Source organism: Poecilia formosa, unplaced genomic scaffold, assembly GCF_000485575.1.
Source record: "Poecilia formosa unplaced genomic scaffold, Poecilia_formosa-5.1.2 Scaffold83, whole genome shotgun sequence".
NCBI lineage: Eukaryota > Metazoa > Chordata > Actinopteri > Cyprinodontiformes > Poeciliidae > Poecilia > Poecilia formosa.
Window position 1 is genome coordinate 1,826,097 of NW_006800022.1, and position 24,411 is coordinate 1,850,507.

The 24,411-nt window shown below is 38.8% G+C and overlaps 2 long non-coding RNA genes across 2 annotated transcripts in view; one reads left to right on the top strand and one right to left on the bottom strand.

Moving 5' to 3' along the window:
• The window catches only part of LOC107836772 (uncharacterized), a 59,292-nt gene extending 39,067 nt beyond the window's left edge, over nucleotides 1–20,225 (bottom strand). The window contains exons 1-3 of the long non-coding RNA XR_001662725.1: nucleotides 20,080–20,225; nucleotides 19,879–19,953; nucleotides 19,217–19,386 (exon numbers count right to left, since the gene is read on the bottom strand). This is a non-coding gene — a long non-coding RNA (uncharacterized LOC107836772). The remainder of the gene's footprint in view (nucleotides 1–19,216; nucleotides 19,387–19,878; nucleotides 19,954–20,079) is intronic.
• Nucleotides 20,226–22,737: 2,512 nt separating this feature from the next.
• LOC107836778 (uncharacterized) lies at nucleotides 22,738–23,758 on the top strand. The gene is made up of 2 exons (XR_001662734.1): nucleotides 22,738–22,894; nucleotides 23,221–23,758. It is a non-coding gene; the product is annotated as an uncharacterized LOC107836778 (long non-coding RNA).
• The last annotated feature ends 653 nt before the right edge of the window (nucleotides 23,759–24,411 follow it).

Genomic DNA, 24,411 nt, shown 5'->3' on the forward strand with positions numbered 1-24,411 from the left:
AAAGAGAATATGGAGCAGAGGTGAAACTCAAGTGTGGCTAGCTTACGGGAATTTCTTAGTACTTTATCTCAGTATCTTTATCTAATATTAACCCTTTANTGTTTTGTTGATGTATTGTTTTTTTCCACTCGCATAGCGATGCACAGGGTCCAGACACAGCTCAAGGTAATGCAATAATGCTCTCGGCATGCTCACAAGCACATTTTCCTTATTTCCTATGTATGTATTCTCTTTCAGTCGCCCAAGCTGCCAGGGCTGGCTCATCTTAACAGAATTTCTTATTCCGTTTGTGAAGTGACAGCTAAACTTATAGCAACATTTAACCACTTGGAGAAAACATCAATACAGCATCATTCCCGCCCCTGCCAAGGGCTCCCTGTACCTGCCTTTATATAGATGGAAATGTCAAACAAAGAGGGGAGATTTCCATCTCCATCGGCCTCGGTCGTTCCCTGAACCAGATAAAAAAAACAAAAAAAAAAAAAAACGAGCAGAAACAAAGTGCTTGTGTTGAAGCAAAGAAACCCGCAGGGGATTTTCTATACTGTCCGGACTCGAGTGTGTGTACAAGTTCTCTTGACAAGATCGCATCAAATTACTCTTCCGCAGATAGGATTACAATCCGGCATGTGCTGAAGTTAACAGCAAGCTAAATAAAATCTCAGCTTGGGCGCGTTTGCTTTCCGATGACCCGTGTCCGCTCTTGGGGGGGCAATCAATTGAAAACTGTTTTATGACTTAATAACCTTTTACTTCCGCTTCATAGATGAAAAGACATGAATCAATGTTGTGCTGTGCCTCAGCTTGTTTTACTGGACTCTAACAAGCTTCGTTATGTGGCGTGACTGGTGGAATCACTTCACCTTGTTGGTCACTTTGCACTGTTGCAATGGGACAAAATTATGAGTGAAAGAAAAATCATTAGTACATTTTACTAAAAAAAGGTTGCAAAGTAAACCTCCCTTTAAAAAAGAAAATGCCAAGATAAAACGGAAATGCATAAACTTTTCATTTGTATTTCAAACAGAGTTTTGGCTCATTACAATCGCAACAGAATTTACACAGTGAGATGTTTAAAGACGAGTTATTACATACAGCACACAATTAACCGAATGTTCAAATGATTCCTAGAAATTCCCTCCAATTTTACCTCTTGGTTCAGTCTCTCAGTACATAGTGGTTTATGATTTAATCTAAAGACTTTTTCTTATGATCCTCAATTAAATAATGAAGGGACTCAGAAAACAGCCTCATTTTCCCCGTTTGTCTACCAACAGAGCTTCACGCATCTGCTTCTTGCCAGGACACAAGATTAAAGTTTGATTTGTCAGATTCTCGTATTATCCATTGCACTTAGTCAATGTGCGTGAATTGATTGCCTTCACGGCTGGAGTGGGCGAAACATCCAGAGGCATGGAGTTGTATTGTGAAGAGACAAGCAGGGATATTGATTAAGTGCCAAGGCAACAACTGGGGATATTTAACTTAAATGTTTGGACTATTTAAACTGCATTCAAAGACATTGTGTCATCCTTGGAGATCAACTATTTAGTCTGTTTTGCAGATACACAACCATCAGCTGCCTGTAAAGCAGTCTAATGGCAACAAATGTACAGCAATAATTTTGGACCTTTTGCTCAACAACGCTCATAAACGTCCTTTTCTTGACATACACTTCACTTCGGAAACCCGGCAATCATTTTCAAACTGCAATTCATAACTCAATATCCTGTTAAATCAAATTTTAAGTCTGCAGAACTGCATTAAGTTTACTGGTTTAGGTCGGTTTAGTCACAAAGACAAAGATCAAATCTGTTATTTGAGTGGCTTGTTTGTTTACTCATGCATGGCGCGCACACCTGTGTTGTTCTGGCTTGTAGAACCGCTCTCTTTTGGTCAGTTGTTTCCTAAAATGTCTTTGTGAGAGGCAAACCCAGAGAGACGCATTAATTTACACTGACATAAAATGCTAGTGATGCATTTGACTTCTGATCCAAGACTGAATGTCAGTTGACTTTGTACCATTTAAAGCTCTGGGACCTGCTGTCTCCCAACATAATTTCTCAGAAGTGGTCAGGGTTATGTGAAAAGGAGAAAAAAAAAAAAGTAAAACTTATAAAATGTTTATGCTGCTAGGCAGGAAAAGAAAACTCCCTTGGAGCTGCCAGTCACCTCTGCTGGCTGGCTGAGTTCTTTCCAAGATGGCCAGGCCTTGCTCCGGCTCCCCAGCTGTGTGCAGAGGAGAAACCTACATGTTCCATCTGCCAATGGCGACTCCAGAACCAAGCTCTTCTATCTTCGGATACTGCAATTCCTTCGGGTCCCTAACTTTGCGTCACATGTAAAGGTAGACCCCATGTCGATGATCCCCAAAGTATTGTGTCGGTGGCAAGGAGAAAGTTTTAGAAAGTTTCCATTTAAAAATTTAAGTCTGTGGACTTCTAAGGCTAGAAAATGTATTTAAATCAATTGTAACTATTATACTCTGTCTGCAAAACCTCCGACCACTGGCAGCTGTAGTTACCGCTAATGAGAGGCAATTGAATAACCCCTCATTATTTGACCCAGGCGCCGGCGACCATCGGGCCAGTTTCACAGCTCGTCTCTTATGCCCTGTTCAAACATGTCAAATCTCATTTAGTCATGTCACATCGGCCTGCATGACGAACACAGGGGGGGGGGAGGGGAACTAGAGGGACCACAACGAAGCCACACATTTCACACCGTTTCATCAGTGTGTCCGTTTCCACCGACACGCTGGCTTGAAAGATGATTCTCTACTTTGTTTAGCTGAAATTGACACAATAGATTACATTAACTTTAAGCAAGGCCGTGTTCTTGCAAGGTATTGCATTTGAGGACGTTAACAATTCTCCTCCTGAAATTTAGGGGGATTTTTTTCTTTTCATAACACACAATGAAGGAGCACGTTTGAAGTCCACTTTAAATAAAAGTGTAGATTTTTTTTAGTAGACATTCTATTAAATAATGTATAAAAATCCATTTGAATGTCAAATGCCTATAAGGCCGTAACATAATCATCTTAATGATAATCTCTCCAAAAGACTTAAAGGTTAGTATTTTGGCATTTAGTGAATAGAAGTACATGTATAAAAGGTGCGATTAAATTAACACAGATTTATGAGTATTCAATCTTCCAGGATCAGATTTTATTTTGGATCATAATCCATTAGCTCCAATTAACTTTGGGTCAATAAATCCCATCTTATAACAGAATTACAGAAGAAAATATTTCAAACGAATCCTGACCACTTAACTTTTCTTGCCTTTTTGTAAAGTAGCCGAGCAAGCGGCTCAATACACGAAACCATATTGACGCATTCGTTTTCCCTTTTATTAAATACATCTTCCTACAAAGCTTCTCACAGCTACACAAACGAGTTCCGTGCATGCAAACTTAACAATGCATGCCGACGCACCTGAATGCAGGATGAACGGAAGAAGCCAAACCGCGTTTGGAGAAAAGAGCAAGACCCGACAGGCGGGCGCATTAGGCCAGTGCGGGACGTACTGTATCATTGATTAACATTCATCATGCTCAATCTGGCTCAAAGTCCTAGTCGCCCAACCTGCGATGCAAATGCGAAGCAGCCTCCCCTCATCCGCCGCCACACAGCCGTGTTTGCAGACAGGGGTTAATGGGAACAGAGCGCCATGTCATTGTAATGCCATGTACTGAGAAGACCTGCACCCGGGAAGTTCAGAACAAGTGATGTTTACCCAGCAATACCTCAGCAACATGTCAGAGTGATTTGCCGCTGCTGAAGGTCAGATGGTAGCGAATCAGTGTACATCTCCCTAAAGGGAAGGCATGCAAATGAACATACAGCTGGGGTCAAAGCCGTGTACGGCTCATTAGATTGGCCTACATGTGTTTAAGGAATTGTTTTCTCTAGAGTTATTCTGAAGCACGGTGGAACGTCCGCTAAGAAGCTTTATGGAAATGCAGATTTCGTTTTCCCGCAGGACTTGGCTCCAGTCCACGCTGCCAAATGTACCAATACCTGCTTTAATGAGGCTGGTACCATTGTGCTTGACTGGCCAGTTAAATGGGGAGACACAAACCACTTAAAGTGTCTACAGAGCATTTCTCAGACAAAGATTAGACATGAGAAGTAATGATGAGATGATTGTTTTTGATTAACATATTTTCAAGCAAGTTTTAAGAAACATTTTACACAACGATGTCGAAGTGAGTTGAACGACTATGACATCAAAGGAGCTAAAAACATGTGGGGCAAGCATTCATTATATATGCAAAAATAAAATTAATATAGCACGTTTTGTACATTTTAAAAATCTGTTGCAAATGTTAAAAACAAGAGATTCTGAACTTAACTAAGTTGTCTTCTGATGTTAAAGTCAAATAAAATATGTCAAACTTAAAATACCACTCTGCAGTTCGAAATCAAAATTCTTTTTGCATGCTTGACAACGAAATAGAATTGTCAAAAGCCACTGATAAATGTAACTTTGATAAAAATTAAAAAAATAGTAAAATTAAAAAAAACTTATCCTTAAGCAGTTTTCTTACCACCTTTTCATCATTTTGAGAGCTGTCCTATTCCATGTTCTCTACACTTGAACGTCTAAACTGAATTATGTAGTGAATACCTACATACCTGGTGACTCCTTTGTTCTTTAGTCGCTTTTTGATAAGTATATCCCTCTGATGCTTTGGAATGAATGTTGGCTTAAATTTATTTGGGATTAATTAGAAACACTTCATGACTTCAGTATCAAGGTAAACATGACAAATCAAATTGAAAAAAGCTACACAATGATACCAAATCAAGCTTTACTAGCAATCATTGTAGGACTTAATTATAAAAGAAACATGAACAGTGTGTGTGGAGTACTTCATAATGTGGGGACGTGTGAATTTATCTTGGAATTTTAAGTGCTGAACTATAAACATGAATTATTCCGATTCAGTTTCAGAAAGCTTAACTTAAAAGTAGTTTGGTGGTTATTAAAAAGTACATAGCACACTTCTCTGAGTTGCTTTCAGGTTATGGTATGCACACTCGGCATTTAATCATCCCGAGCAGCGGTGAGTGCTTGTCAGGCGACGTTTGTTCTGGGCTTCACTGGCTTCAGCTTAAGGCCTGCTGCTCTTAACGGCTCGTGTTCGTTTCCAGGTCGCACAACGTCGGCCGTGAAAAGAAAAATTGATCGCGCATTTGGAAGTAGCAGTTCTGTGCAGGGGAGTAGCCCATGGATTTACAGACAATTACTTGGAATCGCTGCTTATGTGAAACACAGGCGCCGCAGTATTGAACCAGTAACAACCGACTAATTGATTTGTGGATATTCACCCCTATGGATTTGACAAGTTACTATACGATACGTGTAAAAAAAAACAACTGAATATTTAATAGCTTTGCCTCCTACACTGAACTCATGGTTAACTGAAATGTAGAAAATAATTGCCAGCACTAAAGCCATCTTTGACTGCATGGACTTATAGGATACATTGGTGAAAAACATCCAATATTTGGTCTTGTACAAGTCAAAAAACATCTTTAGGGCAATTAATTCATATATATATATATTTATTTTTTTTTTCCTGCTGCAGATACTGTTAAGACATTGTATATAAATGTAAAATAAGAGACGGGCCAGGTGGTACGCATTTCCATCCACACACTCAGGAGAGGTTATGTAGATCCTCGCCCAGAAAACTCGGTACACACAAGGTTCACGCTGAAAAGTCAGGGTGAAAGGTAGCAGGTGCTAGTTTGCAGTCGGGAAAACAACAACACAGACGCATATTGCTTTCTGAGTCTGTGTTCTTATTTTTTTTTCCCCCTCCTCCTTTTTGGGTTAGTTTTATGAAGAAATAAAAAAAAAAAATACACTTTTTCCAGATGAAAGCAGTTTAACTGGCCTCAGAATCTCCCCCTAAAAAGTAAAAGATTTTACTTCCATTAATCATTAAGATTAAGCAGCACACACACATTTTCTGATATATTAATTAGATCATTTTTACATTTATTTCCTCCACATACAAACTGCATTTATTCAGTATCTACATTGTAGAGTTAATGTATGCGTAAGGAGGGATTGCGTTTCCTGGATTCTTATTTTCCAAAACATCTATTTTGTTTTAGGTGTGCAGAAATCCCAATCAATTTTGTTTATGTGTTGTATTATATCACATAAACAGCACCTTTTCCACGCCTTTCGGACTGTGCTGAAACCTGCGCAACTTTCGAGGGTTTGAACACAGCCATGCAATTAAAGGAAATATGTTTCTGCTTTAGCTTCCCTTGTCAGGATTTCTCTGAGTTTAATTTGATTTCCCGAAATGGGAGAGAAAAAAAAAAAAGAAAACAGCACCTCAGCCAGTACAAAGATACATTTCGCATAATATACATTTGCGCATCAGAGCTGTACAGAAGAATCTGCTGGTGTTCGATTTTATGCCAGACAGATTTGCAGTAGATGCAGAATATCTATGGCTATGCAAAATATTGGGCAGTTATTTTTTTTTTTCTTCCCCCACCCACTTTCCATAAAGTACTTCCATGGTAGGAAGAATGGAAGAAGTCAGGTAAGTTGGGTTAAATGGCCTCTGAAGACTGCCTGACCGATTTAAAACTCAAAGGCCACCTGCCTGGCACCCTTAGGCCTGTAATTGCCATCACTCCACTGACAGCAAGAAAGAAAGAAAGAAAGAAAGAGAAAACACACACACACACACACACACACACACACACACACACACACGAGGGGGATTATCTTGTGGCAAAAGGTTCTTGTGTGCAGTGGAAGCACACAGCTGATTGCATTAACGTTCCCATGGAGCCCACCCTTGTGGAGGAATTAAATATAAAAGCTGCGGTCACTGAATGCTGAGCTTTTAGATGGTTCCACTTAAAGGCTACTGTTAATCAGAGGTGAGCAAGTCACATGTCAACACGTGTCGAACGGGAGTGGGCTTCTGATTGGATAACACGTTTTTTTTTTTTTTGCGTTTTGTTGTAGAGCGTGCGATGTGTAGAAATGTCATCTACAAACCACATAACCTACCTCTACGTAGAATGCAGAGTAAAGCAACAATGTACCAGTTATTCTAGTGATTGAATTAGTCTATATGAAATCTAATAAAAACAAGTTTTCTGCTTGAAGTGCAGAAAACTTCAAAAACTTCAAGTTTTCAAGCAGAAGTTTTCACACAACCTGGTGTGAAAACAACTACCAGGTTGTTCGATGGAGTCGGTTCAATTGGAGACCAGAATCGCAAAAGTTGTGGTCCACTTTCACACCGGACCTTCTCAAACGAGCCAAAGGCCTTGGGGGGCGGGGGAGGGACGCTTTGAAAAAAACTTTCCCCCTTGAATTTGCTTTTCTGGTCCACAGAGTTCGATTGTGCCTCCCCAAACGAACCGGACTTTCTAGGCAAATAAACCAAAGTTGGATTCAAGCGAACTAAACAAATACTTTATAAATGAATCCCTCACATATCTGGTCTCTTTAATTGCTCCAATTCTACACCGGTGCATTAACAACATTGTTCCATCTCTCCCAAATGAGTCCAGTGAATGAAAAGGGTTCTTTTTTCAGGTCTTTGCGTAACCGATCCCACATGATGGAAATTCAAGGAGCTGGAGTGTTTTTGCTGGCGAGTGTAGGGCCTTTTGTTTGGGACTAAAAGTGGTTTTACAGAGAACCGAAAACTTCCATGTCTCTTCAGTATATTTTTAAAACTTTCATTCCATTGGATTTTATTGCGTTTGACCTCAATACATCACCACTGAGGAGTTCTTAGAAGAGGGATCAATTTCAAGTTGGGCGTCGTTCATATTTTGGTTCATTTCATGAATATTCATTTTGTGGACCTTGACATTTAGCAAAAAAAAAAAAAAAAAAAAGTGACTGGCATAATCAGGCACCCCACTGGGTAGCTGAATTTTCTGCACTTTAGGTTGCAGACGTAATTGGCTGAAGTTCCTACTACAAAGGTAAATGTTTGCACTCAGAAATGCTGAATAATAGATAAAAGCAAAACCTTCAAAAAGAAGAAAAAAAAAAACATTTGGCTTGCATTTATTTTTTGGAATCAATTTAGAATTATATAGGTCTCCATAAAATAAACTACATTCCTATGATTTTCTGTTCCTTCAGTACAATATCTCCAAGTCAAACTAAATGGAGAACATTGATAAATGTTCCCAATTAAATTTAGACCAAAGACCAAAAATGTCTTAGTAACAAACCCATATCACTGCCATAGAAGTGCACAATACACCACTGTTGAGTTACAGATCGATTGGCTCATAATCCCTTTGTTAGCATTCACTTGCTAAAACATGCTGTATGACAAAAACGTGCTTTGATCAACTCCGCCAGCTGCAGCGTGTAAAGCCCAGATGGGGAAGCGGGGCAGAAAGCAGACTAGTGGATTTGCCATCGTGCTTCTCCAGCCACGCCTCCCGTCTCTGTGCCTATCTCGCTCATTCAGTCCCGCTGGTGGAAATAAACGGCTCTTTTTATATCGGGAAGCCGACGCGCAGCTGGTCCGCTGTCACACTGTGACTGATTTTTTTTTTTTTTTGCCTCCGTCGTGCAACTCATTGTCATCAATTATCATCTTGTTCCCAGATGACCATCTCTGCTTGGTGTAACCTCTGTGGGGTTTTTGTGTGACGGCAGAAAGCAAAAATCATTGCGAAGCATTCGAAATGCATCTCATTTATATGCAATATCACAAAAAAAATATTGTTAATGTCAAAAAGTCATTGTTAAATGAAATGGCATCATCTATTTTGCAGGGACAGTCATTTTATAGCACAATTAACTATGTTACCTTTAAATATGAAAGCTTTGTGCATATCAAAAGCACATCAAAAGAAATTTGTGTTTGCATCATAGCTGTAGCTGCATGCCTTGAAAAACGTTACATTGCAATGGCAAAAAAGTAGAGAAAAGTTGCAATCCAGACTAAAAATGTTCGTTATTAAATAAAAGCATGAGATTTTAGATTTACGGGAAATCAGGAAGGATTTAATTTTCCTATCTGTCTTAAAGAGACTTTGATAAAGCCTCGAACCGTTGTTGTAAAGCAGACTCATGAAGAAGTTCAGAGTTAGCCATAATTTCCTTGATTTTTAAGAAGAATCCTCCTTTGGAGTAAAACAGAACAGAAGCAGCCTTCTTTATCTTTATAAGAGTTACGAATCAGGCTTTAAGTGATCGAAAATCTATTTTGACAAGCTGAAAACACTCAGCCCATGAGGAGATTGAACTCCTTTCAATCAAGTTAGACAGAAATAAAATATATTTCTGTTTTAATTTGGGCAATCCCCATACAAAAAAGGTGAGGAGCACCAAGGGGATGCAAAGTACTGCATGCAACTCCGGCTCTCGGTTCTAACAGGAGGTTCAACATCTAAAATGTACTTCTGTCATTGATTTTTATTGGTCTCAGTGACAGCACCTCTAAATTGTTATCGATTGCGCAAACAAAAAACAAAATAGAAGAATCGAGGCTGGACATTTGTCTTTGGAGACAAGCGGTCATTGGACATTTCGAAGATGTTAATGCTTGCGTTGCAGCAATTGAAGTCAGAGGAGATGTCGATGCAGCATTTTTCATTTTATTTTATTTTTTCTGCTTCCATGTGTGGGTCCTTAATCGCAGGTGTGAAAAAAAGTCCCACACTACAAAGTCATTTGGACCAAGACTTCTTAAACAAAAAATAAATCAACTATACTGAAAACGAAGCTGAATAAAAAACAATTAAGGAACTAATTGAAAAACTTCAAAAGGAAAAAAAGCAGCTTGTTAGAATTACATAAAGCGGGAGCGAGATGATAAATGAGAAAAATGCATTTCTCCTGTAGCAATTGCCAAGATCTGGGGCATAGCATTTTCTCAGCATGCAATAATTTTATTTCTTACATCATGTTTATTTTTTTTTCCCCACAAAGAGTATTTCAGTTATGTAGAGTATTTGTAATTAGGCTGCATGCTGCATATGTAATATTTAGAAAGCATGCAAGTGCAATATCGTGAAAATGTGGACTCAGTTTAAAACTCAAATTAAAAATCCTGTACATAAAGCGCACGCAAGTTTTTATTTAGGTTAGTTTTGATAATCCTGGATAACAGCTAAGGAGAAGCAAAATGTATAATTTTTCAAAAATTATCAGCTTCAATAAATGTTGGCCTTAAGTCTGGGTTGTGACTAATGGAAACCCAGGTTGCTTTAGCAAATCCCACTCGACAATCTCAATTTTGGCACTAATATCACACCATATAAAAGATATTCCCGTTTCTGATCTCACTTGAATCTTGAAACTCCAGCCAATCCTAGGTCAGTTTATGTTAAGATGTCTGGTTTTATACACACTGCAGACGCTTTATGGAGAAAAGAACACCTGCAAACTTTAAATAATTGAAACAATGTTTCAAATAAAAAGACAAAAAAAAAGACTCTGAAATGACATTTATGGGAAACGCTTCAAGGCTGAGACATCCAGTGATGTGGGACAGCTGTGATAGCTGTCGTGTGCGAGGCACAAACACCGCAGCGACAAAGTGACGGATTCACGGTCAAGAAACCGCTTCATCACGTCAGCCCAAACGACAGATAGTCATCCTGACAAATGCCCGTTTAGCTGACTCGACTCATGACCTTGCTAAATATCAGTGAAATTACAGAGCGCATCATTTTTCTCCCTGGTCAGCGCCTCAAAATGCCGTGGCAGCAGAGACCCCAGGTTACCGAAAGCAGAACTCCTGCCTGGCCAGTGCGTTCGTTAGGAACCGCATCAGATGGCACGCGTGGCCTCAAGTGCAATTTCAATCTCTGTGCCCTTGTCTCTCAATTGACTCATCCATGAACATCGCGTTTTCTCTGGAGGGGATAAAGCTGATGAAACTTTGTGCTCTGCAACGGGAATGCCGACCAAAAAAATAAAATTATTTGAAGACAACTTGCAATCTAACTTAAAAAAAAAAAAAAAGTAAATCTATGATCCAGTCACAGACATTTTGATCCACAATTACACCGCAAAGGGTCAAGTGGCTCTTTACTAGCTATAACTGAAAATATTTTTTTAAAAATGTTGTACTTATCCACAAGATTCAATGACGACCAAACCCGTCATTGTTCTCCACAGGCCTACGATGCTGATGGACGCTTTGAGCGAAATAAACCTTCGGTAATCCATCTTGTGTCTGAATAGTCCTCTTACTCATCTCAAGGTTACATTGTGAAATAATAAATGTGCTTTCATATTAATAAATTCAAAAAAAGAAAAAAAAAACGCGAGCGAGATTAAGCAGGCAAACCGACCTCAGTGAAGTGTAGCTAAAGACTAATAGATGGAACAGAGTTGAGAACGGTGGACGGTTTATATTTGTCACTGAAAAGTCCCTTTTCTCCGTAAGTACTAATTTACTTTATGCCATGTTTTTTTTTTAAAGGGGGAGAAAAAAACAATCTTTGACAAGAGAACCATGTCACCTTGACTTACTTTGAAGAAGAAGATGTTGTTGTCTCTGACGTCGCAAGACTCATCATGTGACAAGTTCCAATTTGGAGCTTTAACAGGTAAAGACACCCCGACTTGTTCAGGCACATCCTAAAAACACGCATTTAGCTTGACACCTGTTGAGAGAGCAATTAAGCAGACCTGTGCCGTTTTCACATAAAAAAAAAAGGCCCAGCTGGTTTAGCCTCACCGGGATGCTGATGGTGTATAACATTGTGCTGAATTCCCCATTAAAGCTTAAACATTAATGAGAAAACTGAAGGTGTCACGGAGAAATGCAAAATGTCAAACACAATAATTACTGCCTCGGTGCAGCGGTGACAGGCGGACGTGCTGCGCAGCGGTATGTAAGACGACAGCCGACTTTGACGGCGCGCGGCAGCCAGGGATCGATTCCTGGCAGATCTTGAATTTAATCTCTTCGTGTCTTCAACTTTCTGTATAGAGACGGAAAGACGAAAATGAGCTTGAACATTTCTCCGTGACATACGTGTGAAAGAAAAAAAACAAAAAAAAACTGCAAGGATCATTTCAAAAAGACTTTGTTTAGATCACCGTTTCTACTCCAAGCATAGAGTGAAAACTTCACAGACGCTATACAATTTTAAACATTAATTAAAAATGTTTGATGCCGTATTACTCTAGGTTTCTATAAGGTTCAATCCAGTAACTGTATTGCTTTTAGTAGTTTAGTCTGATGCCTCTCTAACCAAAGACATGATCATCATTTTGAAATAAAAAACTTTTTTCACAATCCTCTCAAAACTGAAATCATTCCAGTTGCTTGTGAGTGTTTTTCTACCACATTTTTTCCTTCCACATAACTTTCCATCAATACAGTTTGTGGATGATTCTCTCCTAAAATAACATTCATGTCAGTAGTCATCCCAACACATTTCTGTATTAAAAATCCTCTCTTAATTACTCCTGTAACTTTCTAAAACTGAATTTTGGGTTTTTATTGGATGAAAAAAGTCATGAAAAGCAAAGAAATGCCTGAGATTTATTACTGTGTGTAAAATAAATCTGAATAAAGTTCACATTTGAATTTTAAATAAATAAATAAATAACTCAAGGTTGTTCATGGGTGATGAACGGACGCTGTCGTCCGAATTCCCAGATTCCATTCAAGCCTTCTCTTTAAATAGTTGAGTACTAATCGCAAATCAATAATCAAGCTGAAGCGTGATTAAACATTCCACATTTGACTAATGACGTCGTGCTCCGGGTTGCTCCTGGCATCGACGCCCTTTTCCCCTCAGAAACGCGCTCGGCGGCTTGGCAACGCTGACACGCGTTCGCGTTTGCCGGGGAACACACCTGCAATCTTCACCAGCAGGACGAACAGGGCCAGAGGTCCAGCAAATCTGCATACAAACATCTCCATCTATTTTCAATTAAAAGACGCAATCGATTCGGGGCCTGTTGGCATGCGTGACAAACCGGCAAATGAGTAAAGGGGTTTGTTGTTCGGGGCGATGGAGCCAATCGAGTGGCTTTGTACAAACACATATTAACACAAATTAAGCAAATTATATATATTTAAAAAAAACAAAAAAACAAAAAAACATTTGTCATACCTTGGTGGTCATTTAGGATGTGGGGAAATTACGTGGTGCAATGCAGTAAACAAATAATCTCTCCTTTCTTCTGTATGGATGAAATTTATCTGGTGTCACTTCAGCGCCAGCGAAGGCGATCAATCCCAAAGAGTGGGCAGATTAGCAAAGACTACATCAATGTTTTATGTTTACATGTGTCATTAAGTGTGTTAAACAAGTTGTAAATTTAACCTAAAATATTAATTCTTTAGTCGGACCAACACCTTGCTTTTTTTTCCTCCCCACGAAAATGTCTCAAGAAATTTTAGCAGACTTAGATGGCTAAAGTAAAAACAAGAAGCAATAAATTTATTTCAAACTGTGAAAAAGTAACACACCCATTGTTAAATCTTTAATTAAATGTGTTTAATCAGTTAAAGGTGAGTTCAACCTCATAAGTCAGTCAAAGGCCTGATTGCCCAGACCAATAGAATCAGGAAATTACCTAAATAAAACCTGAGACTACATATGGTGGAGACATCTTAAAAATTAACACACCATCCATTCCCTAATCTAAACATGATTCAAGATCAGGAAAGAAAAGTCATTAACATCCATCGGTCTGGCGAAGGTAAAGCCATTTTAAAACCACAGAGGGAGCCATTAACTATAAATCGAGAATACATTTAATTGTGGTAAATCTTCCTCGGATGGCCCAGGCAACTGTAATTACTCCTGAAATGCATCAGAGACACATCAAGAAGGTCACAAATAAAGGAAAACACACTTGCCCAATCACCGTTTCAAAGTATTTCTTTAAAAAAAAAACAAAATAGGAGTGCCACTACTGACAAACAGATTTTTTGAAGCAGGCACCATTTGGAAGTGGTCTCCATTATTTTAAAAAGATTTCCAAACACTAAAAGCATTTACTAGAGTCCAGAGTTGTGAAACTGTTCCTTTTCCAAAATAAATAATTTTTTTTAAAAAGACCATAAGCCGAGAAGATTCAACTGGTCTTAGGTTTAATGGCTCGTGTTGGAGGCCCATGCTTCCCTATGACAAAGTAATGAACCGGAGACACCTGGCTGGTGTTTACTCTGGACGAGCTCGGGGACCTCTGTGCCTGCCTGACAGACGACTTGACCAGAGCAAAACACAGAAGACGACTGTGTGAATGAAGGAAGCACATACAGTGGGAACTAGACACTTAAAAGACAGAAAAATCTGACAGCACAAAGGCCAGTGCTCCAATTTCCTCCTACACACAGCTCGTTAGTGGCACAGTCTGCATTACTCGACCACTTTTTACATCGAGTTTCTCTACATAGCTGCTGCCATGAGGCAAGTCAAAACCAAACCATTAACTGGTAACGTATCTGACTAATTATTAAAAGTCAAAGGTCTGGTTGTAACCTCTAAACCTGCTTCATCAACATAAAGTTACAGGACAGAGTTTCTTCTGGGTTTCAAATGAAAGTGTAGAAAGTCCAGTACTTCTATTTATTTTTTTATTATTTTTTTTTTTTTTAAAGGAACAAAAATGGAGCACTGAAACGCATTACAAAATGATGAGCCGCTCCATTAATGTGGGCCTTTGGTGTCCTTTTCCAGCTTTCCTCCCTCGACACATAGCCCAGAGCAACCGGTTGCAGCTCCAGCTTGTTGCCCTCTCACCTTTGAACTACTGTCAGCTAAACTGTCTATTCAACAGGTCACAGCCCTGCTGCTTTCTAGTAGTGGGTGGATGGCCCTAGAAGACCAACATGGGCCCCAGGCAAGGCAGGGAAGCCTTTTCAACTCAGAAAAATTAATATGTGCGGCAGTGGTAAAGTGGTCTTAGTTAGGTCCAAGCTGGAGGGTTCAGAATTTTTTCCTCCATTCTATTAAACTGTTGCAAATTAGAAGCACAAATACCCTGATTTTGAAATGTCAAAAAAAAAAAAAAAAAAGCCTATCCAAATCAACTGGACACAATGTAAAGAAAAGCAACGCCTCTTATTAAATCATGACAACTGCGGTCAGCTTTACTGACCAAACATCACTGCAAACTTGTCTGTTGACATAAAATAGGTTAAAAGATTTCATAGACCACCACATTTGTCCCAGGCTAAACTAATTCAATGACACACAAAGCCATTTCTATGGCTTTAGGTCCCCAATGGTCATAAACCCATGCACAAAAAAAGAGAATATGGAGCAGAGGTGAAACTCAAGTGTGGCTAGCTTACGGGAATTACTTAGTACTTTATCTCAGTATCTTTATCTAATATTAACCCTTTAGAGAATCTGAATTTGAGTATCATAAAAGGAAAAAAAAAATCTGTATTTCAATATTCCAGTGTTGAGTATAAGAAAAAGACGCCATGTAGGTGTGATATCGTCAACCTCTTGCTTCTCCAGCAACTGATTATGAGAGGTGTTGAAGACACTCAAACTCCCGCTTGTTAAATCCACACACTCTGCTACTCTTCTGACGCGCTCTGCACCAATCTCCTTCGTCCGAGTCTGACTGGCTTTCAGACCGACTAAAGAAATGGGGCGCATCGCACCAGGAAATGAATCCTGCTGAATGATGAGCTCCAGTGCCCGTTTGAAGTATCACGGAAGGGATGATTGAGTTTGGTCACCAACCTCCTGGACCTTATTGACTCAAACATCCTTGAGCGTGGAACAATGATGGTTCCGCCATTGTAAATGACTTTATTGATTCTTGCTGTACCCCCAGATTTGTCACTGCTCCCGTCCTGCAGAACAAAGCACCAAAGATGCCTGCTAAACCTTAAGCTTGGTTGAAAATCTCATGCATTTGATTACAAGTGTTGGATTGGGGTGTGACAGTTCCTCCATTTCACAAGCTGCCGTTCCGTTGCAGCGCCATATTGTTGTAAGGCATGTCTACCAACTGTAAAGAGTGCTACATTTTTTATTTGTGGATATATTATTTACATGAAAATGTACTTGTAAGATAGTTTTGTGTTGCAGCAAAAATACATGGTAAGATTTCTGCTTTTTCAGTGTTTGTTCAGTTAATTTATTTAATCCCTTCCATTTCTTGGATAACAACTAATAGGAATGCGTAAAGATGAAAGAAAAAAAAAGAAATGTAGTGCCATCAATCCGTGAAAATATCAGTGATCTCAAAGATGATCTCTGCATTGTAGAAGAGACGCTATAGCGAGACATCTCAGCACGACTCCATGTCTTCGCTGTCTCGCACAAAGAAAGTACATCTCAAAAGAAAAGATTATATATTCGAAGAAACTATAAGGTTGTATAGCTTCAGGGAAGCCTTTTGTTTCCCCCCATTGTAAAGACTGTTCAGCAAAATGGGGCGAAAAAAAGCCGTTCAGCATTACAATGCAAGTACTATGAAGGTGTCTGCACTTTGAAACCTCTATGTGGAAAAAAACCTGATCGAGCTACATCAACAACAAAAGATAAACTCTGAACAATGTGACAAACGTGTACCTGAAGTAATCAGAGAAAGGGCCAGGCTTGGACGGCCAGATGGACAGAATGAAACCTTTAAACAAGATTACAGATGGAACATGTCATTTGTAGCAGAGTGTTTTCTTTAACGTTTAGCCAACCAGCGTATCAAACTCATCGGCTAGCTTTGATTATTAGCAGCTTTTGCAACAGTGCGGAAAGACCGTTTCGCTGTATGCCATTGTCCTGAAATTTGTGACAAGCTTTTCCTTTCTCTCTCCCCATTTCCAGTTAAATTAGGGCTGCTAGACCCTCAAAGAAAATCTCGAAAAATAATGAATACAAAATTCATTTTTCAAACGCTCATCTTGTGTATTAAAAACAGCTTTGGAAACCAGACCGGTCATATTGCTCCCTAAACCTAATAAACGGTTTGGCCAACATTTGCAGTAACTGCCACCATCAAGCATTTATCAGAACTGCGAATGAGATTCATAATGCGCTGCGGGTAATTTTGTGCCTACTGTGGTGGTGGCGTTTTATTATTACAGCCGGATTGGAGGATTTCTGATTTGGTTATCTTCTTCTCAAATGCCCGTTACGGTCATACAGCAGCACCTAGATCAGTTTCAGATTCAATTCTTGAGTTTGACTAGGCCACCCTGGTTTGAGTTTGACTCCTATTAAGTGATTTATTGATTATAAAGGAATGGCAGTCATCTGGCCTGGAGGGGTTTGGCTTGCTAATTGAATCCAGCTTAAATAAAAAGTCCAAAAAAAGTTGATTAATCATCAGTAATTATTAAAACCCCAAGGGGAGCAATTACTGGTTGCTTTAGACTGCTGCTTTTCACTAATAAACGAATTAATTTGAAATCAGATTTTTGAAAGTTTAAGTGTACATTTAACGGAAATCTGTTGCTTTTCAAAGGAAATGTACATGTTTTCGATCTCCCAGTGTTGGCATCTTGCTTTCCACTCAGTTTTCCTTTTACAGTGTATGTTTCTGACTATTAACACTCAAAAATACAATTCAACAGAGGGGAAAAAAAAACATAATGAAATTTCAGATTGTATGTAACTGTGTTTTTATTAGTATAATATTCATCTGTAGGTGCAATGTTTGCTTAAATTATTATTCTGCATCATCACCCATTTTTAAATTCACAAATCCAGTAACTGACTTACAATGTTAACACTTTTTTTTTTTTTAATGGGAAATGCATATAACGATTTGTTTGACAGAAAAGCTGAAAAAAAAAAGCATCTTCCTCAGGGGTTAAACTGAATTGCTTTGGGTTAAAATGGCTTCTGTAGAAGAATTTCTATGTCCAGTGGTTACAGCTCAGGATTGTCCCGTTGCTTTGTTGAATCATCTTGTGATCTCTTAACTTAGCATGTACTGTCACGGCTCGAGATCCACGCAACGGGAAAAAAAAGAAAGGATAACTGAATTTGAAATCAATTGTTTGCTCTTTGTTGAATCTTACAGTGAAATTGGTTTTGCCTTGGCAAGTTTGACCCACTTTCATGCTTCTTTTATTTATTTTTTTGCTGTGTAACAACAAAGCCTTCAGCAGGACAAGGCCTGTGAACTTGGATCAGTTTAAACCACTGCTTGTATACTATATGGGTAGTGATAACAAAACCTGCTGCAAGACTTTTTTATAGTTTTAAGTTGTTCGTTTTGTCAGTCTTTGTATTAATTAAAAAAAAAAAGCTGTTTTAGAAAATTCCCATTACAGATTGTAAGGTTGCATAAAGTTCTTCCATTAGCTGTAAATCTATCAGATGAGTCCGTGCCAACATGATGTAATTCCTTAAAGAAGCAGAAAACCTCCACATATACTTTTGTCACAAACTTGAATGGATTTGAATAGATTAAAATTTGCAACAAAATGTCAACATAATTCAAATGGCATACATATTTTTGCCATACACTGTAGTGACATAAAATCCATTAAAGTGACAAAACCTAATGAAATATAAATAAGAACACACAACCTGTTTGCTATTATTGTACATCATCAAGAGATGCATGCAAGGAATATTTTATTACATCTCAAAAATATATATTCATATACGACTTCATTTCACTGAATGCGTGCTTAGCTGCATATAACACAGTGAGAGGGGGAGAAGGAAGGAGGAGGGAAAAGCCAGTTGTTTAAAAAGTGCTGTTTTTTTTTTTAAAGGAAAACTTTAAGGAGTAACTGTTGATGCAACAAGAGCATCTTCACGGTGAACAAATGGGAGCCTCACAAAAATGGCTTTTAGCATCAAAACAAATCACGATATGCTCCAACTAGTGCGTCGCCTCTTTAGTCTTATTTGTTTCCCTGGCAGAACACAACTATTGGAGCCAGCAAACCATTTTCTACGCATGTTCATTCGGTTCAGAGCTGCTCAGGCGTAATGCTCATTTATCATGAATGAACAATGCTGGCCCACCCACCAAACACAGCGGCCTGTAGCCTCACGTGCCAAAAGATCCATTTGTGAGGAACACAATTTGATTTTTTCTTTTTTTTTTCTTTCCCCCTGCCTTAATTATCCACAGTTACTGTTCAAGCTTAGTTCTGCTCACTCGAAAACAAAAAAGCATTATCTAGAGTTACCACTTTGACTCAAATTTCAATCAAAAGCAGACTCAAATTATTATCTACAGGGAAAAAAAAAAAGAAAAACTTCCAACATTCACCATGTACTGTACTCACACATAGTGAGGCTTCACCAGCTGCTCTATGACCGCCGTACATCACATCGCAGGGCAATTCCCATCTCAAACACTGTGTTGAAACACATCATGTGAACGAGTGGGAATCCTTTGAGAAGAATTGCTCCACAGAAACCCTCCCACCGGCAGAACATAACGGCATAAAATCATCTGTAACGAGAGACAGTGAAGGTATTAAGGACCTACCTGAGGGGGGGCTGTGGGGTTGAAACGAGCAGCTTGGAAAAAGAGTGTGGAAAGGATTGTTAAAGCGCTTCCATCAGCACAAGTAGTGTAAGGCGAGAACACGTTCACGTCAAACTTCAAGCAATGTGGGAACGACACGGAGAAGCTGTTAATAAAAATTAATGGTAATGTCCATCTAACCATCTCAAAAAAATTAGTTATGTAGAGGGTTAACATCAAGCTACAGTAAGGAATTATTAAGAAAACAATATTTTCAAAATAATTTTAGTGTGACCAAGAGTTCTCATATTGGTGGTGTCGCATAGGCAACACGGGTTTGTAAATTGTGCATTGCATCATTAAGTCTCCCTAACTGGTGTGAAACATTCCAGTCAAGATATGGCCATTAGTTCTAAGGCGTTCCTAAAGCCACAAAAGCATTTGAAATATGTTTCTGCCTCAAATATAATGTCTTACCAGGGCCAAAGTGAAAATTGGACTGTTCCTCCGTGGTCCAAAGTCCTCAGTTTGTATTTCATTTTAAGTTCAAGTCTGGAAGAAGAGTGGGAAGGCTTGTAATCCATGATGCTTGAAGTCCAATATGAAGTTTCAACAGTCAGCGATGAAAAGGCAGTAAAAAAAATGTAATGATGCACACAAAAAAGGTTATGTACTCACATCAATGAAAACCATAAAATAATAATTTGGAATCTCAAATGCACGGCACATCATCCAGTGAGGAACAAGAAACACTCACTTCCTGGTGGATGAGAAACAGGTGTCACTAATCAGGAAATGCAGTGCAGGAACAAGATATTCTGACGAGTTACAAAATAAAATCAAATTAAGAGGAGATAAAACCAAGCACAAGAGAACAAAACTAATGTTTGAATACGAATCTAAAACAATACACGAAAGCAGAATGCTGGAGAATTTCAACACAAAGGAATGAATTGTATGGAACTCCATCAGTGACAAAATCTCAAAAAAAATAAAAATAAAAAATAAAAAAATACAAAAAACTAAACAACAACCAAACTACAAACACCTACAAATCGCAACAGGAATCTCTAAAGCATAAATTGTGTAGCGGTGTCAACTATTTTATTTCTTTCTCAACCAAACCGAAGGCATTCACATTGCCTCGGGATAAAGAGCAAAGTTGTGTTCTCCATGCTTATGCAACGCCATGCTATCCTTGTGTTTGGCCATGTTGAAGCTGGTAGCTTGTCAATCATTCATGAGCACGCTGCTTACTCCATAATACAATGTGCACTGCTATGTGTAGTAAAACTGGAAAATGAATTATGGATACTCACAGAGGCAAGGCCTCTTTTCCCTACTCACATTAGCCTGGCTTAAGTCAGCTTTTGTGTTTTCAATAGGAGTTTAATGTTGGAATTAGAAGCAACTCTGAGATTTATTATACAGGTACATAAATTCAAATTACATGGATTCTTTATACTCCAGTTTATGACCCGAGGTTGTTTTCAGCTATTTAATGAAAAGTACTAAACATTTCATTTTTTTCTGGCAGTTTGTTTTTTAAGAACAAGAGAAATGTCTGGGATTTTAAGATCATTGTATCGATTTATATATGATTTTTGCAGTAATGTTTCCTGGATTAATCATCATTTATCTCATATTACCTTCTTTAAATTCATAGCTGTTGGCTGCTGTGCTCCGGTTTGGATCTGTAATAACCTCCTGATGTCAAACTGTGAATGGCTCACCTTTGAACAGCGATGCATGGGGCGTCCAAAGCCCTTTCATGTCAGTAATTGCAGGATACATGGACATAAAATGTCCAGGTTTGCCTGCAGCAATGGTAATGTCAGTGATCAAATAGCATCTGTGGTCAAAATAAACAATTTTAAAGAAATGTTTAACATTTTTAAGACGACTTTCAACTCCAACTACAACGACATTGGAGTACAAAGGCCATAACTGTCATAACTGCAATACAACAGGTAACAATCTTACTACTATGGTGACATGTCAAGGCCTGTTAACAGTCTAATATAATTCAGACATTACATTGCCAGGTTTTTCCAGATATAAAAAGACAAATCAAAGAAAATTCTTAAACAAAAAGTGCCTTTCACTTGCCTATCTTCCAAAAGGGGTTAGGGTTAAAAAATGGGTAAGAATGTTTAGTTTTTCTTTGCAGGGTTTAATATCTTAATGTAAATGTCTTGAGTAATATCGTTTTGTTCATGTTATGTGGAGGAAAAAATAGAAATCTTTATTTAAATGCTACTATAACCTGAAGTCCCTTGATTTTTTTTTTCAAACCAGTTAATCAAGGTTTCTCATCAAGAACCTTCTTAAGGATTCATGCATCTTTGAACTACATTTATAATCAACATCAGTCTAAACGTAGGTGAAAAATTTTGGTTGCCGGGTGAATTAGTCACTGCATATGACCCATTGCTCCCTGCTCCAATTATTTTTCTCCCACTACTGCTCTGCCTTTTGCATCTCTGTTCAAATTTTAATCATCACTCTTCCAAACTGCCTGTTTTTTAGAACGTTATCAAGACTGCAGCTTATTTTATTTTTTTTTTTTAATGGCAAAAGTCACCCCTCGATCAAGTTGTTTCCACTTCACCGTGCAGCTCACCTCAATGAGACACAGCACAGTCCACTGATATTTCACTCCAGGAAGATATGAAAGAAGGTTGTAAAGTTCAGAGAAGCCGTAAAAGATCTTTTTATTTTTCTATTACCGCAATGAAAATGAGTCCATCAGTTTGACTTATTAGAACTTCAGCGTGGAAATAAAACCGAGAAGATGAAATTGGGGTTTCGCTTTGACTCATCCCACTGATGGCAAGAACATATTGCTCCTTCTCCCAGGTTAACTAAAACAATGGCTGAACAGATTTTGGTTGAATTACTCTGGTAATATGCATTTCAGAGATGAATGTATTACAAGCTGTTCTTTTTATGCACATGGTTAACTTAAAAAAATGTGTGTCAGCGAAATACAAATGATAGTTCCATCAAAAAATTAGCTTATTTTTTTGAAAAAATCTGGACTGATCAGAATTAATTTTCCCATCCCCTCGACAAGGGATTATTTGTTCTGTTACATCAAGCAAGCAGGTTAGTTACAACCAACACAAACCTATCAATGCCAAGTCACTAGACATAAATGGGAAAAAAAATATATGATGTCAGAATCCTGTTTGGGATGTGTGTGTTCTTGTGAGACTCTTTGGTGTGGCTACCTGATTGCAACTTCCACACCTGGCTTCAATCAACTCATTAACTTTGGAGGATTTAAGGAGCTGCTGGATGATCTTTTTTCACCTAATGTTCTGTCACCCTGGGTGTGTCTTTGCCTGTCTTTAGAGGAACGGAGTCTAAATTTTGATGCTACAACTATTTTTTTTTTCCTGGAAGCCATTGTCCACTTTTAATCTTCACTGCAACTCTGCAACCTCTTGCCAACTCTCATCCCATCCTCTCACAAGTCCTCCGGTACTAGGTCTACATTCCCCAACAAACACCCTACTAGATTGTGACCAGGACTGTTTACCTTCCCCCTCCAAGACCCAGTTTCTCCATGCAACAGGAACTGTTATACCCCATTGTTTTCAGTCGTTCCTGTTCAGTTTTCCTCTAATGTTCATGTTTCTTCCAGAATGTAGCCAGCCATAAAGTTCCAGGCATCCTGAATCTGAACATGTGGATTAAGCAATCCGAACTTTTCTTTCTTTTTTTTTTTTTTTTTTTTTTTTTTTTTTTTTTTTTTTTGAATAAGTTGCATTTAGTTTATGGCTTGACTGATTAAAATAAATGGGTTTCTTTCAGGATGACTACAGTACTCTCCTTGGGAAAGCTGAAAATCATGTCAGGTGGGATTAGGCCTGTCATGATAACAAATTTTACAAATGAATATTGTAAAAATCAGTGGCGTAATGCTTGGATGCGTTTGAGTGCATATGGAAATGTTGAGGCGCAAAGGACAAACTCAAATGTGTATGAGTGGAACTGAGGCCCACAGGAGGCAGAGTGGACACCGAAGGTAACCCCAAAGATGGAAACGGCCAGGTTTAAACACTCTGTGCTCCAACTCAACAGATCGGTCACACCTGTAAAAAGGAGGATAAGGTCAGAAGCCAAGAACACCTACAACCCTGCTCATACAGCCCACCGCCGTTTAAGACCAGGAAGACCATCGGCCACATTCCACGCACCTCTCCCTGACAATAATCCTCAGTAAGCTCTGTTATACATCATGTTCACTTCCTCCTCTCACCTCTGACTTTGTGTAGCTCCTGGTTTCCAGTTCCACCCTGAACCAAAGACATTCACTATTTTTGTAATAAACATTAATTTTGACTGGTCTCCTGAGTGCATGTGAGCCATTAACACGTAACAATTCTTAAATTATTCTACCTAAAGCTTACAGTTGACCACTCATAACTGACAATGTACTGAGTTACGGTCTTGAACACGGAGACAGTGCCTTTTGAGACGGTGCATAGTTTCAAAAGGCAATCTACAATCGAGAGGCATGGCACACTGCTTTTAAACCTCAAACTTGGTCTCCTTCTGGATGTCAGGAAAACAAAAGCAAATTAGTTTCACATTACACTAACGGTGAAGGACCTTAAGTGAGTCAGTGGAAGTACTTGTCAAGAAAAATGTTCACTCTCTATAGCCAATGTCAGCACATATTCGCTCTACATGCCAGTTGGCCTATGTCAAAGTGAAACCAAAAAAACCCAGTGGGGTAGAGATTTACCAAAATCCTCCCAGAGGTGTTTTGCTCCTGCAATCACCTAAGCCATGTTCTGATTGGTCTAAATTCACCTGTCAGTTGCTCAGTGTAAATATAACTGATTCACAGCCACAGGTTTGTACAATTTAACAGTATCCCTAACCTTAGCATGCCAGTAAAGCTCTGCCTGAGTGGGCACAGAGTCATGGAAAGGACCCTCTGTCCTTTGTGGTGATTGGGTGCACCACTCCCATCTGGCATTCTTTCATGCTATCAGC